This window comes from Procambarus clarkii, chromosome 47, assembly GCF_040958095.1.
Source record: "Procambarus clarkii isolate CNS0578487 chromosome 47, FALCON_Pclarkii_2.0, whole genome shotgun sequence".
Classification (NCBI taxonomy): Eukaryota; Metazoa; Arthropoda; class Malacostraca; order Decapoda; family Cambaridae; genus Procambarus; species Procambarus clarkii.
The window spans coordinates 26,041,715-26,054,865 of NC_091196.1; positions in this window are offsets into that span (position 1 = coordinate 26,041,715).

Genomic DNA, 13,151 nt, shown 5'->3' on the forward strand with positions numbered 1-13,151 from the left:
AACCTTCGTGTTCGCTCCCGTTCCTCTTCTGCTGAGACCATTGAGTCTGTCTCCCGGTACGAACTCGTGACCGAACTGGGTTCCCACTTTTCTACTGTTAGCTCTGGTTCTCATCTTCCTCAATCCTTCTTTCTTCGTAAGCCTGTTCTTGAATCTTATGCTTTAGATTTCCACTCGTCTCCACCTTCCCTATAACGATCCTTTCTCTTTCTGAACTTCAGTTTGCCCTGGCCCTCTGCGATCTATGGCAGTGGGCTTGGATGACGTTCATGAGATGCTTCGCCATCTCCCTCCGTGCATGTCTCAAATATTTACTGAGTCTGTATAACCAGGTCTGGAAGTCGTCGTCCGTCCCTGAGAATTGGCTCGATGCTGTTGTACTCCCTATTCGGAAACAAAGATCTCTCGGTACGTCTCCTAAGGACTTTCGCCCTATTGCTCTCAGGAGTTGTCTGCAAGCTCTTTGAGCGTATGGTAAATGTCCGCATGATGTGGTTGTTTGAATACAATCACCACCACTATCGTTCTCAATTTGATTTTCGCAAGTGCCGCAGCACGACTGATGTCCTGGTGAACCTGGAGGTCTGCTTTTGCTGCGAAGACTTCCATTGTTGCTGTCCTTTTTGACCTGGAAAAGGCTTATGACACTACTTGGAGATACCATATTCTGTCCCAACTTTCTTTTGGCCTTTGTGGTAATCTCCTTCTCTTCCTTCAAAGCTTTCTCTCTAGTCGTACCTTTCGCGTCGGGCTTGGTACCATTCTCTGCCTCTTTTCGGCAGTATGAAGGTGTACCCCAATGTAGTGTTCTGAGCACTACTCTTTTTCTGGTTGCCCTCAATGGTCTCCTTTCCTCCCGTCCTTCTGACATCTTCTCCGCTCTTTATGTTGACGATCTTTGCTGTCGAGGTGATGATTCGCCTCTCCTTCAACGGCGGCTTCAACTTGCGATTGATGCCGTGTCATCTTGGGCCACCAATCATGGCTTCAAGTTCTCTACTACTAAGATTTGTGCCATGACTTTTATTTGGAAGGGGTCGTTCTTTATCCCTCTGTCACTTTATGGTCATCCCCTTGAGTACAAAGATTCCGCGAAGCTTTTGGGGTCATTCTTTGACACTCGTTTGTTTTGGTCGCCCCATCTCTTACCTCCGTGTTGAATGCTCCAAGGCCCTTAACCTACTAACCTAACCTTAACCTACTAAACCTAATGGGTTTTGTCCCATACGTACTTCTTGGGAGCGGATAGGCGTGCGCACTATTTGCATTCCTCTCTCGTCCTGTCTAAACTCGATTATGGTTTCCCTGCTGCTCCTCTTACTCTTTGCCATATTGATCCTTTGCACCATACTGGGTTGCGCCTCAGCTCTGGTGCTTTTCGTTCAACTCCTACCCTCAGCTTGTGCGTTGACACTGGGTTCCTGTCTCTCCAGGACCGTCGTGATCGCTTTCTTGCGCGATCCTTACAGCATCCTCACTCTCGCCTCTATCGTGCTTTGACTTTTGCCCCTCCTGTAGTTCCTGTTCCTCTTCGCCACCATCCTTTATCCGTTTGTCTCGCTTACAAGATTCTTTCGGTTCGTAATACCAATGTTTCTCCTCGTACAGTATTGTTCCATCCTTGCCCCTGTGGAGGATCCCCCTTCACAAATTTTGTACTTTTCTGACCCGCATCACTATAGCTTTTACCCCTCTTACAGTTCTGAAACGCCTCTTCCTTGAGCACTTTTCTTCTACTCCTATTCCGTTCCCATCTTCACCGATGGGTCTAAGTCTGCCGAGTGTTCTACTACAGTATGGTTTTCCTGACTACACTTGTGTTGCCTTGCTCCAGAGGCTATCATCTTCAGAGCAGAACTTTGCTATTCTTTATGCTCTTCATCTCCTGCTTTCCTGGTGTCAATCCTCCTTTGTGGTGGTAGACTCTCGTAGTGCCCTCGTGGCTTTAGGGTCCTTTAATCCGGTCCACCCGTGGTCATAGTCAACATTGGCTGTTTCTTATCTCCAGTAAATTTAAATCAGCTGAGTTTTGCTGGGTTTCCAGACATGTTGGGTCTCTTTAAATGAACATGCTGATGCTTCTGGTAAGGAAGCTATCCACACTTGTCCCATCTCCCGTAAAGGTATTCCTTATTCCGACTTTTACCCAGTTATTCATGCCTCCATCCTTGCCCGCTGGCAGAGTTGTTGGTCTTGTTATTGGTAACTAACTGCATACTCTGTAGAGTTGTCTCCTAGTAGCCTTCCTCCTACCACCGTAACCGGCGGTGGGGAAACGGCTCTGGCAAGGTTACATATTGCCCATACCTGTTTAACTCGCTTAGTGGAGTGCCGCCCTGCTCCTTATTGTCTAAATTGCATTGTCCCTCTTATGGTCGTGCATATCCTTGTTGAATGTCCCGACTTCCAGGACGAGCGTGTCTTGTTTTCCGACCATCCCTCGCGATCGCTTGTCCCTCGATAGAATTCTTGGCGACTCGGATACTTTTGATATTGTTCGCCTTGTGCGTTTTTCGTATTGGCTTCCTTGGTGATATTTAGCGCCCTCTGATTATCCCTCGCATTTGATGGTGCTGCATAGCCTTCCCGGTTTGGTGCCTTCTTTTGATAATTACTTTAAAAGACAACGGCAGTGGACTTTTATACTGTGACTCAGTGCACTCCTGGCATTGAATGCACAGAGTAGTGACACCCGGCGAAAATCGCGCGATTTTCGCCGCTAGCGGCCAAAAATCGGGCTATTTTTGCCGCTAGCGGCCAAAAATCGACGATTTTCGCTGCTAGCGGCCAAAAATCGTGCGAATTTCGCCGCTACCGGCCAAAATCGCGCGATTTTCGCCGCTAGCGGCCAAAAATCGCGCGATTTTCGCCGCTAGCGACCAAAAATCGCGCGATTTTCGCCGCTAACGGCCAAAAACCGCGCAATTTTTGCAGCTAGCGGCCAAAAATCGTGCGAATTTCGCCGCTAGCGGCCAAAAGTCGTGCGAATTTCGCCGCTAGCGGCCAAAAATCGTGCGAAATAAGCCGCTATCGGCCAAAATCGCGCGATTTTGGCCGCTACCGGCCAAAAACCGCGAAATTTTCGCCACTAGCGGCAAAAATAGCCCGATTTTTGGCCGCTAGCGGCAAAAATCGCGCGATTTTCGCCGCTACCGGCCAAAAACCGTGCGATTTTCGCAGCTGGCGGGCAAAAATCGCGCGATTTTCGCCGCTAGCGGTCAAAAACCGCGCGATTTTCGCCGCTAGCCGCCAAAAATCGGGCTATTTTTGCCGCTAGCGGCCAAAAATCGACGATTTTCGCCCCTAGCGGCAAAAAATCGTGCGAATTTCGCTGCTAGCGGCCAAAAATCGTGCGAATTTCGCTGCTAGCGGCCAAAAATCGTGCGTATTTCGCCGCTAGCGGCCAAAAATCGTGCGAATTTCGCCGCTACCGGCCAAAATCGCGCGATTTTCGCCGCTACCGGCCAAAAACCGCGCAATTTTCGCCGCTAGCGGTAAAAATAGCCCTATTTTTGGCCGCTAGCGGCCAACATCGCGCGATTTTCGCCGCTACCGGCCAAAAATCGCACGATTTTCGCCGCTAGCGGCCAAAAATCGGGCTATTTTTGCCGCTAGCGGCCAAAAATCGACGATTTTCGCTGCTAGCGGCCAAAAATAGGGCGAATTTCGCCGCTACCGGCCAAAATCGCCCGATTTTCGCCGCTACCGGCCAAAAACCGCGTTATTTTCGCCGCTACCGGTAAAAATAGCCCGATTTTTGGCCGCTAGCGGCCAAAATCGCGCGATTTTCGCCGCTACCGGCCAAAAATTTCGCGATTTTCGCCGCTAGCGGCCAAAAATCGGGCTATTTTTGCCGCTAGCGGCCAAAAATCGACGATTTTCGCCGCTAGCGGCCAAAAATCGCGCGATTTTCGCCGCTAACGGCCAAAAACCGCGCAATTTTTGCCGCTAGCGGGCTATTTTTGCCGCTAGCGGCCATAAATCGTGCGAATTTCGCCGCTAGCGGCCAAAAGTCGTGCGAATTTCGCCGCTAGCGGCCAAAAATCGTGCGAAATAAGCCGCTATCGGCCAAAATCGCGCGATTTTGGCCGCTACCGGGCAAAAACCGCGAAATTTTCGCCGCTAGCGGCAAAAATAGCCAGATTTTTGGCCACTAGCGGCAAAAATCGCGCGATTTTCGCCGCTACCGGCCAAAAACCGTGCGATTTTCGCAGCTGGCGGGCAAAAATCGCGCGATTTTCGCCGCTAGCGGCCAAAAACCACGCAATTTTCGCCGCTAGCGGCCAAAAATCGGGCTATTTTTGCCGCTAGCGGCGAAAATTTCGCGGTTTTTGCCCGGTAGCGGCCAAAATCGCGCGATTTTGGCCGATAGCGGCTTATTTCGCACGATTTTTGGCCGCTAGCGGCGAAATTCGCACGACTTTTGGCCGCTAGCGGCGAAATTCGCACGATTTATGGCCGCTAGCGGCAAAAATAGCCCGCTAGCGGCAAAAATTGCGCGGTTTTTGGCCGTTAGCAGCGAAAATCGCGCGATTTTTGGCCGCTAGCTACATAGCCTTCCCGGTTTGGTGCCTTCTTTTGATAATTACTTACTTACTTTGGCCGCTAGCGGCGAAAATCGCGCGATTTTGGCCGCTAGCGGCGAAAATCGCGCGATTTTGGCCGCTAGCGGCAAAATTCGCACGATTTTTGGCTGCTAGCGGCGAAAATCGTCGATTTTTGGCCGCTAGCGGCAAAAATAGCCCGATTTTTGGCCGCTAGCGGCGAAAATCGCGAAATTTTTGGCCGGTAGCGGCGAAAATCGCGCGATTTTGGCCGCTAGCGGCCAAAAATCGGGCTATTTTTACCGGTAGCGGCGAAAATAACGCTGTTTTTGGCCGGTAGCGGCGAAAATCGCGCGATTTTGGCCAGTAGCGGCGAAATTCGCCCGATTTTTGGCCGCTAGCAGCGAAAATCGTCGATTTTTGGCCGCTAGCGGAAAAAATAGCCCGATTTTTGGCCGCTAGCGGCGAAAATCGCGCGATTTTTGGCCGGTAGCGGCGAAAATCGCGCGATGTTGGCCGCTAGCGGCCAAAAATCGGGCTATTTTTACCGCTAGCGGCGAAAATTGCGCGGTTTTTGGCCGGTAGCGGCGAAAATCGCGCGATTTTGGCCGGTAGCGGTGAAATTCGCACGATTTTTGGCCGCTAGCGGCGAAATACGCACGATTTTTGGCCGCTAGCAGCGAAATTCGCACGATTTTTGGCCGCTAGCAGCGAAATTCGCACGATTTTCGCCGCTAGAGGCCAAAAATCGTGCGAATTTTGCCGCTACCGGCCAAAATCGCGCGATTTTCGCCGCTACCGGCCAAAAACCGTGCGATTTTCGCAGCTGGCGGGCAAAAATCGCGCGATTTTCGCCGCTAGCGGCCAAAAACCACGCAATTTTCGCCGCTAGCGGCCAAAAATCGGGCTATTTTTGCCGCTAGCGGCGAAAATTTCGCGGTTTTTGCCCGGTAGCGGCCAAAATCGCGCGATTTTGGCCGATAGCGGCTTATTTCGCACGATTTTTGGCCGCTAGCGGCGAAATTCGCACGACTTTTGGCCGCTAGCGGCGAAATTCGCACGATTTATGGCCGCTAGCGGCAAAAATAGCCCGCTAGCGGCAAAAATTGCGCGGTTTTTGGCCGTTAGCAGCGAAAATCGCGCGATTTTTGGCCGCTAGCTACATAGCCTTCCCGGTTTGGTGCCTTCTTTTGATAATTACTTACATACTTTGGCCGCTAGCGGCGAAAATCGCGCGATTTTGGCCGCTAGCGGCAAAATTCGCACGATTTTTGGCCGCTAGCGGCGAAAATCGTCGATTTTTGGCCGCTAGCGGCAAAAATAGCCCGATTTTTGGCCGCTAGCGGCGAAAATCGCGCGATTTTGGCCGCTAGCGGCCAAAAATCGGGCTATTTTTACCGGTAGCGGCGAAAATAACGCTGTTTTTGGCCGGTAGCGGCGAAAATCGCGCGATTTTGGCCAGTAGCGGCGAAATTCGCCCGATTTTTGGCCGGTAGCAGCGAAAATCGTCGATTTTTGGCCGCTAGCGGAAAAAATAGCCCGATTTTTGGCCGCTAGCGGCGAAAATCGCGCGATTTCTGGCCGGTAGCGGCGAAAATCGCGCGATGTTGGCCGCTAGCGGCCAAAAATCGGGCTATTTTTACCGCTAGCGGCGAAAATTGCGCGGTTTTTGGCCGGTAGCGGCGAAAATCGCGCGATTTTGGCCGGTAGCGGTGAAATTCGCACGATTTTTGGCCGCTAGCGGCGAAATACGCACGATTTTTGGCCGCTAGCAGCGAAATTCGCACGATTTTTGGCCGCTAGCAGCGAAATTCGCACGATTTTCGCCGCTAGAGGCCAAAAATCGTGCGAATTTTGCCGCTACCGGCCAAAATCGCGCGATTTTCGCCGCTAGCGGCCAAAAATCGCGCGATTTTCGCCGCTAACGGCCAAAAACCGCGCAATTTTCGCCGCTAGCGGCCATAAATCGTGCGAATTTCGCCGCTAGCGGCCAAAAGTCGTGCGAATTTCGCCGCTAGCGGCCAAAAGTCGTGCGAATTTCGCCGCTAGCGGCCAAAAATCGTGCGAAATAAGCCGCTATCGGCCAAAATCGCGCGATTTTGGCCGCTACCGGGCAAAAACCGCTCAATTTTTGCCGCTAGCGGTAAAAATAGCCCGAAATTTTGGGCTAAATAGTAGCAAAAGTAGCGAAAGTAGCGAAATTTTGGGCTAAAAAGTAGCGAAAGTAGCGAAATTTTGGGCTAAAAAGTAGCGAAATTTTGGGCTAAAAAGTAGCGAAAAAGTAGCGAAATTTTGGGCTGAAAAGTAGCAAAAGTAGCGAAATTTTGGGATAAAAAGTAGCGAAAAAAGTAGCGAAAGTACCGAAAAAGTAGCAAAAGTAGCGAAATTTTGGGCTAAAAAGTTGCGAAATTTTGGGCTAAAAAGTAGCGAAATTTTGGGCTAAAAAGTAGCTAAAAAAGTAGCGAAATTTTGGGCTAAAAAGTAGCGAAATTTTGGGCTAAAAAGTACCGAAAGTAGCGAAAAAAGTAGCGAAAGTAGCGTAATTTTGTGCTAAAAAAGTAGCAAAGTAGCGAAATTTGGGGCTAAAAAGTAGCAAAAGTAGCTAAAAAAGTAGCGAAAGTAGCGAATTTTTGGGCTAAAAAGTACCGAAAGTAGCGAAAAAAGTAGCGAAATTTTGCGCTAAAAAGTAGCAAAGTAGCGAAATTTGGGGCTAAAAAGTAGCGAAAAAGTAACGAAATTTTGGGCTAAAAAGTAGCGAAGGTAGCGAAAAAAGTAGCGAAATTTTGGGCTAAAAAGTAGCAAATGTAGGGAAAAAGTAGCGAAAGTAGCGAAATTTTGGGCTAAAAAGTAGCAAAAGTAGCGAAATTTTGGGCTAAAAAGTAGCGAAAGTAGCGAAAAAATAGCGAAAGTAGCGAATTTTTTTGCTAAAAAGTAGCGAAATTTTGGGCTAAAAAGTAGCGAAAGTAGCGAAATTTTGGGCTAAAAAGTAGCAAAAAAAGTAGCGAAATTTTGGGCTGAAAAGTAGCGAAAGTAGTGAAAAAAGTAGCGAAATTTTGGGCTAAAAAGTAGCAAATGTAGCGAAAAAGTAGCGAAATTTTGGGCTAAAAAGTAGCAAAAGTAGCGAAATTTTGGGCTAAAAAGTAGCGAAAGTAGCGAATTTTTTGCTAAAAAGTAGCGAAAGTAGCGAAAAAAGTAGCGAAATTTTGGGCTAAAAAGTAGCGAAAGTAGCGAATTTTTGGGCTAAAAAGTACCGAAAGTAGCGAAAAAAGTAGCGAAATTTTGCGCTAAAAACTAGCAAAGTAGCGAAATTTGGGGCTAAAAAGTAGCAAGAGTAGCGAAATTTTGGGCTAAAAAGTAGCGAAAAAGTAACGAAATTTTGGGCTAAAAAGTAGCGAAATTTGGGGCTAAAAAGTAGCAAATGTAGCGAAAAAGTAGCGAAAGTAGCGAAATTTTGGGCTAAAAAGTAGCAAAAGTAGCGAAATTTTGGGCTAAAAAGTAGCGAAAGTAGCGAAAAAATAGCGAAAGTAGCGAATTTTTTGCTAAAAAGTAGCGAAAGTAGTGAAATTTTGGGCTAAAAAGTAGCGAAAGTAGCGAAATTTTGGGCTAAAAGTAGCAAAAAAAGTAGCGAAATTTTGGGCTGAAAAGTAGCGAAATTTTGGGCTAAAAAGTAGCAAATGTAGCGAAAAAGTAGCGAAAGTAGCGAAATTTTGGGCTAAAAAGTAGCGAAATTTTGGGCTAAAAAGTAGCAAAAAAAAGTAGCGAAATTTTGGGCTGAAAAGTAGCGAAATTTTGGGCTGAAAAGTAGCGAAAGTAGCGAAATTTTGGGCTAAAAAGTAGCAAAAGTAGCGAAATTTTGGGCTAAAATGTAGCGAAAGTAGCGAAATTTTGGGCTAAAAAGCAGCGAAAGTAGCGAAAAAAGTAGCGAAATTTTGGGCTAAAAAGTAGCGAAAGTTGCGAAATTTTGGGCTAAAAAGTAGCAAAAAAAGTAGCAAAATTTTGGGCTAAAAAGTAGCAAAAGTAGCGAAATTTTGGGCTAAAATGTAGCGAAATTTTGGGCTAAAAAGTAGCGAAAGTAGCGAAATTTTGGGCTAAAAAGTAGCAAAAAAAGTAGCGAAATTTTGGGCTGAAAAGTAGCGAAAGTAGCGAAAAAAGTAGCGAAATTTTGGGCTAAAAAGTAGCGAAAAAGTAGCTAAAGTAGCGAAATTTTGGGCTAAAATGTAGCGAAATTTTGGGCTAAAAAGTAGCGAAAAAGTAGCAAAATTTTGGACTAAAAAGTAGCGAAATTTTGGGCTAAAAAGTAGCAAAAGTAGCGAAATTTTGGGCTAAAAAGTAGCGAAAGTAGCGAAAAAGTAGGGAAATTTTCATTTATAAAGTAGCGAAAAAAGCAAAATTTTGCGCTGAAAAGTAGCGAAAGTAGCGGAAAAAGTAGCGAAATTTTGGGCTAAAAAGTAGCGAAATTTTGGGCTAAAAAGTAGCGAAAAAATAGCGAAATTTTGGGCTAAAAAGTAGCGAAATTTTGGGCTAAAAAGTTGCAAAAGTAGCGAAATTTTGGGCTAAAAAGTAGCGAAAAAGTAGCGAAATTTTGGGCTAAAAAGTAGCGAAAGTAGCTAAAAAAGTAGCGAAATTTTGGGCTAAAAAGTAGCAAAAAATGTAGCGAAAGTAGCGAAATTTTGGGCTAAAAAGTAGTGAAAGTAGCGAAATTTTGGGCTAAAAAGTACTGAAAGTAGCAAAAAAAGTAGCGAGAGTAAAGAAATTTTGGGCTAAAAAGTAGAAAAAGTAGCGAAAGTAGCAAAATTTTGGGCTAAAAAGTAGCGAAAAAGTAGCGAAATTTTGGGCTAAAAAGTAGCGAAAGTAGCAAAATTTTGGGCTAAAAAGTAGCGAAATTTTAAGCTAAAAAGTAGCGAAAAAAGCGAAAAAGTAGCGAAAGTAGCGAATTTTTGGGCTAAAAGGTAGCGAAAGTAGCAAAATTTTGGGCTAAAAAGTAGCGAAATTTTGGGATAAAAAGTAGCAAAAGTAGCGAAATTTTGGGCTAAAAAGTAGCAAAAAAAGTAGCAAAAGTAGCGAAAAAGTAGCAAAAGTAGCGAAATTTTCGGCTAAAAAGTAGCGGAATTTTGGGCTAAAAAGTAGCGAAATTTTGGGCTAAAAAGTAGCAAAATTTTGGGCTAAAAAATAGCAAAAGTAGCATCAAACGAACGACAAACATCAAACGAACGAAAACAATGCGTTCGTTTCTGCCGCGAACGCATACTGAGCGACGTGGTTCTATATTTGGCGCTTCTCTTACACATGCTTTGTACCAATGTTATACAGTTCATCTTATAGAAAATTTTATTGCGAACACATTGGTATAAAAAAGAAATACGTACATAGAAAAGTAGGGTCAGGAAACGTATAAACTTTCCAAGCATGATTTCCCCCCGTGTTTTCGCCAGTGCGCTCGCGGCTAACTACTCTCCACTTCACACACTCTTGCGGGTGGGTAATTACCTATATTAAACATTCATATGCATATGTCCGTGTAGAGAATTTTATTGCGATTCCAATGATACCAAAATTAGCGATGTAGGACAACTGTAGGCTTCGCAACCATTAAGAAAGTGGAAACATTTTGTTGCTGTTTGGCGCTCTCGGCGAGTGATCTGCATAGTTTTTTATTTGGTGTTGATACTCCTTATGCTTGGGCAGCATTTTATAGGTATGCTCTTATAGACAATTTCATTGCGAACACAGTGATACCAAATTTAAATACGTGCGCCTTCAATTATTGTCAGGACAGTCAAAAGAGTGTACACTTTTTCGGTCTTACCGCGTAGGCGCGCGAAGTGCCGAAAGCATCTGGGGTATTGTTTTTTTTTAGCGCCGAGAGCGCGAAAGTGTTAAGTTAAAGTGCCGTTTGTGGGGCGTATACTCACGACGCACCCCTGGGGGGGCCCCGGCAAGATCGGCAACATCTCTCTTGTTGGGTGTCCTGCCTCTAATTATGGCTCCATGGTGGGTATGGGGGCACATTCGTGAATGAAAGTATTACCTCTCATTTCCATGTCACTGAATATTGTTCTTATGACTTCAGGCTCGTGGGGTGGGCGACCAAGCCCCCGAGTCGGACTGTGTTGGAAGACCAGGCTCTGTAGCCCCCTGCTACATTGGGCCCAGACCTAGCACCTCCTTTAACCCTCTTGACTACTCCCCCTGGCTCCCCTCCCTCCTCTCTGGTTGGGTTAAGCCATACGCCCCCAACGGTGACCACCTCGTCCCCTGGCGAGGCTCAGTCTCACATTGTGACTACTGCACATACAGACTCCTTATACAATGGAATGCAAGTACTGTACTGTAATTATCAAAAGCCACCAAAGCCACAAAGACTATGTAGCACCATCAGTGTCCCTGGATATTGAAAAAGTGGTAATCACTAGGATGCAAATACTCAAAAGCACATTAGGGCAAGCAATAAGAGTACACAGTTTCTTACCTTTAACACAGACAGCTAAAGGTCTCATCGAAGATTGATCGAGTAAGATTTGGAGTAATGAATGGCATTTCAAGAAATAGGACAATTGAAGAAGCTTCATTGGCAGTGTCTGGGCTCATTTAAAGGTAATTACCAATATGGCTGGGAAACCTGCAAAACTCAACTGTCTTAATGTACTAGAAATTAGAAAACACCAATTTGGATTAAATGACTGCAGAGCACAGTCAACCCACATTGAGAAAGAGCACCGACAGAAAAGCACTTGATGAATAGCATTCAAATTTGCATACAATTATTGCATACAATTGCAATACATACAGCAGTAAAAATGCTAGTCTCCTGAGGAGTTACACAGCACATATACGTTAGGCTCACAAACACTAGAATTGATCAAACCACACACTAGAAAGTGAAGGGACGACATTTCACTCCGTTGTGGACCATTCTCGAGTCGATTGTTGACTTGAGAATGGCCCAGGACGGACCGAAACGTCATCATCTCTTCACCTTCTAGTGTGTGGTTTGGTCAACATATTTCAGCCACGTTATTGTGACTCCTCGTCTGCAACACTACAGAGTATTCAAACACTGATTACAGACTAGACCCATCTGTGAAAAATCCAACAGAATTAGAATGCAAAACCAACTTTTAAAGAAAAGATTTCATAATAGGAAAGGTAGAAACGTTTCTAAGTTGAAAAGAACGGCAACCACAAAGATCTTTGCAACAGAGGCTCCCCGGAGCTATCCAGGCTCGGATATATTAGACTTTGGCATCAATGTGAATGGAGTTCTAGGCCTACTGGGGATCACAAGCCAGAACCTGGCCCCCTCAAAGAGGCACGAGGAGCAATGGCCTATAGAAACCCCCGTGTGGTTGGAAGAATTCTGTCTGCCATCGACCAGGTCAGGCACCCAGAAAGGTAACCGCTCCAAAACAAACCCCTATTCTGGTTAAGAAATTGCTACTGAAAGACAAACTAGTGGACAGAACTCCCCAAACAAAAATGAGTAAACGAGCACGATGTCACCATGTTGCTGTACTGCTTGTCTGCAGCCCCAGACCCCTCACGCCGATCCATCCTTCAGTTCTGAGGCTGGATATCAAAAACCGCGAAAAAGAAAAACCATCAACTGGAGGGAGGGAGGGTTGCCGAGGAGCCTTCAGGTCTCACCCAGAAAATGATGTTTCATTACATTCAACGCTGGTTTTCTTGGGGGAGCCTCTTCGGCTTCCTGGAGCTTCTTAACCTAAGACAAAACCAAGAGGGATTCACCCGGGAGGCGGTCAGCATTCGCCTCTCAACGTGAAGTCAAGACAACGGAATGCAACTGCCAATCCAATGCAACACCGGCCCAACCAGGACCTGGAACACTGACTAGGTAACGTGCGGCCAAGACCCTGTTCGACCTCCAAAAACCCCGTGCCCGAATGTCAGCCCAAGACGTGTTACTGAAGACGGCAGCCAGCGCAGCAAACTTACGAACATTGTGGGCACAAGGATAGACTGCAGGCTGGCTGGACCTAATAACCCTGCGGGTGACCTGGGAGACCCTGGAACAGGGATGAAGGGAAACCGGGTCAACCCAAAGTGTGTCCACAGTCACAGAAGCCGTGGTGCGCAAAAACCAACGAAGAGCCACAACCGCACACAACACATGATGCACCCCCGGCCTGACCAACCAGGCATCAACAACCCAAGCCCCTCCAGAATCGTAAACAGCAACAAACCTCGCAAGACTCTGGCTCGAAGGTGTCACTGACCCAGCAGGCAGCATGACAGGCATGAACGGTGAAGGTCACCCGGAGACAAGGGGACCAAGCAATCCTCAAACTCGCACAAGGCGAGGGGAAACCCAGGGGTCACATCCATCGTGCCCCCATGGGGATTCCCAGGGTCCTGAGACGGAACTCACGCTAAGGGAAGGCCCAGGCAGGGTACTGCTAACCAGCGCCCAAGAGTACCAACTGCTAAAGCTGCACCCTTGGGCCTCAAATGAAGACGGATCTTCACATGGGGGTACACTCACAGGGGCCAAGCGAGGGACCACCAAGAAACAGCATGACACCCCCAAGGCACAGAGATTGAGGATAAAAACAGGAGCTAGAGTCACATGACCGTTGCCAAGCACATCAG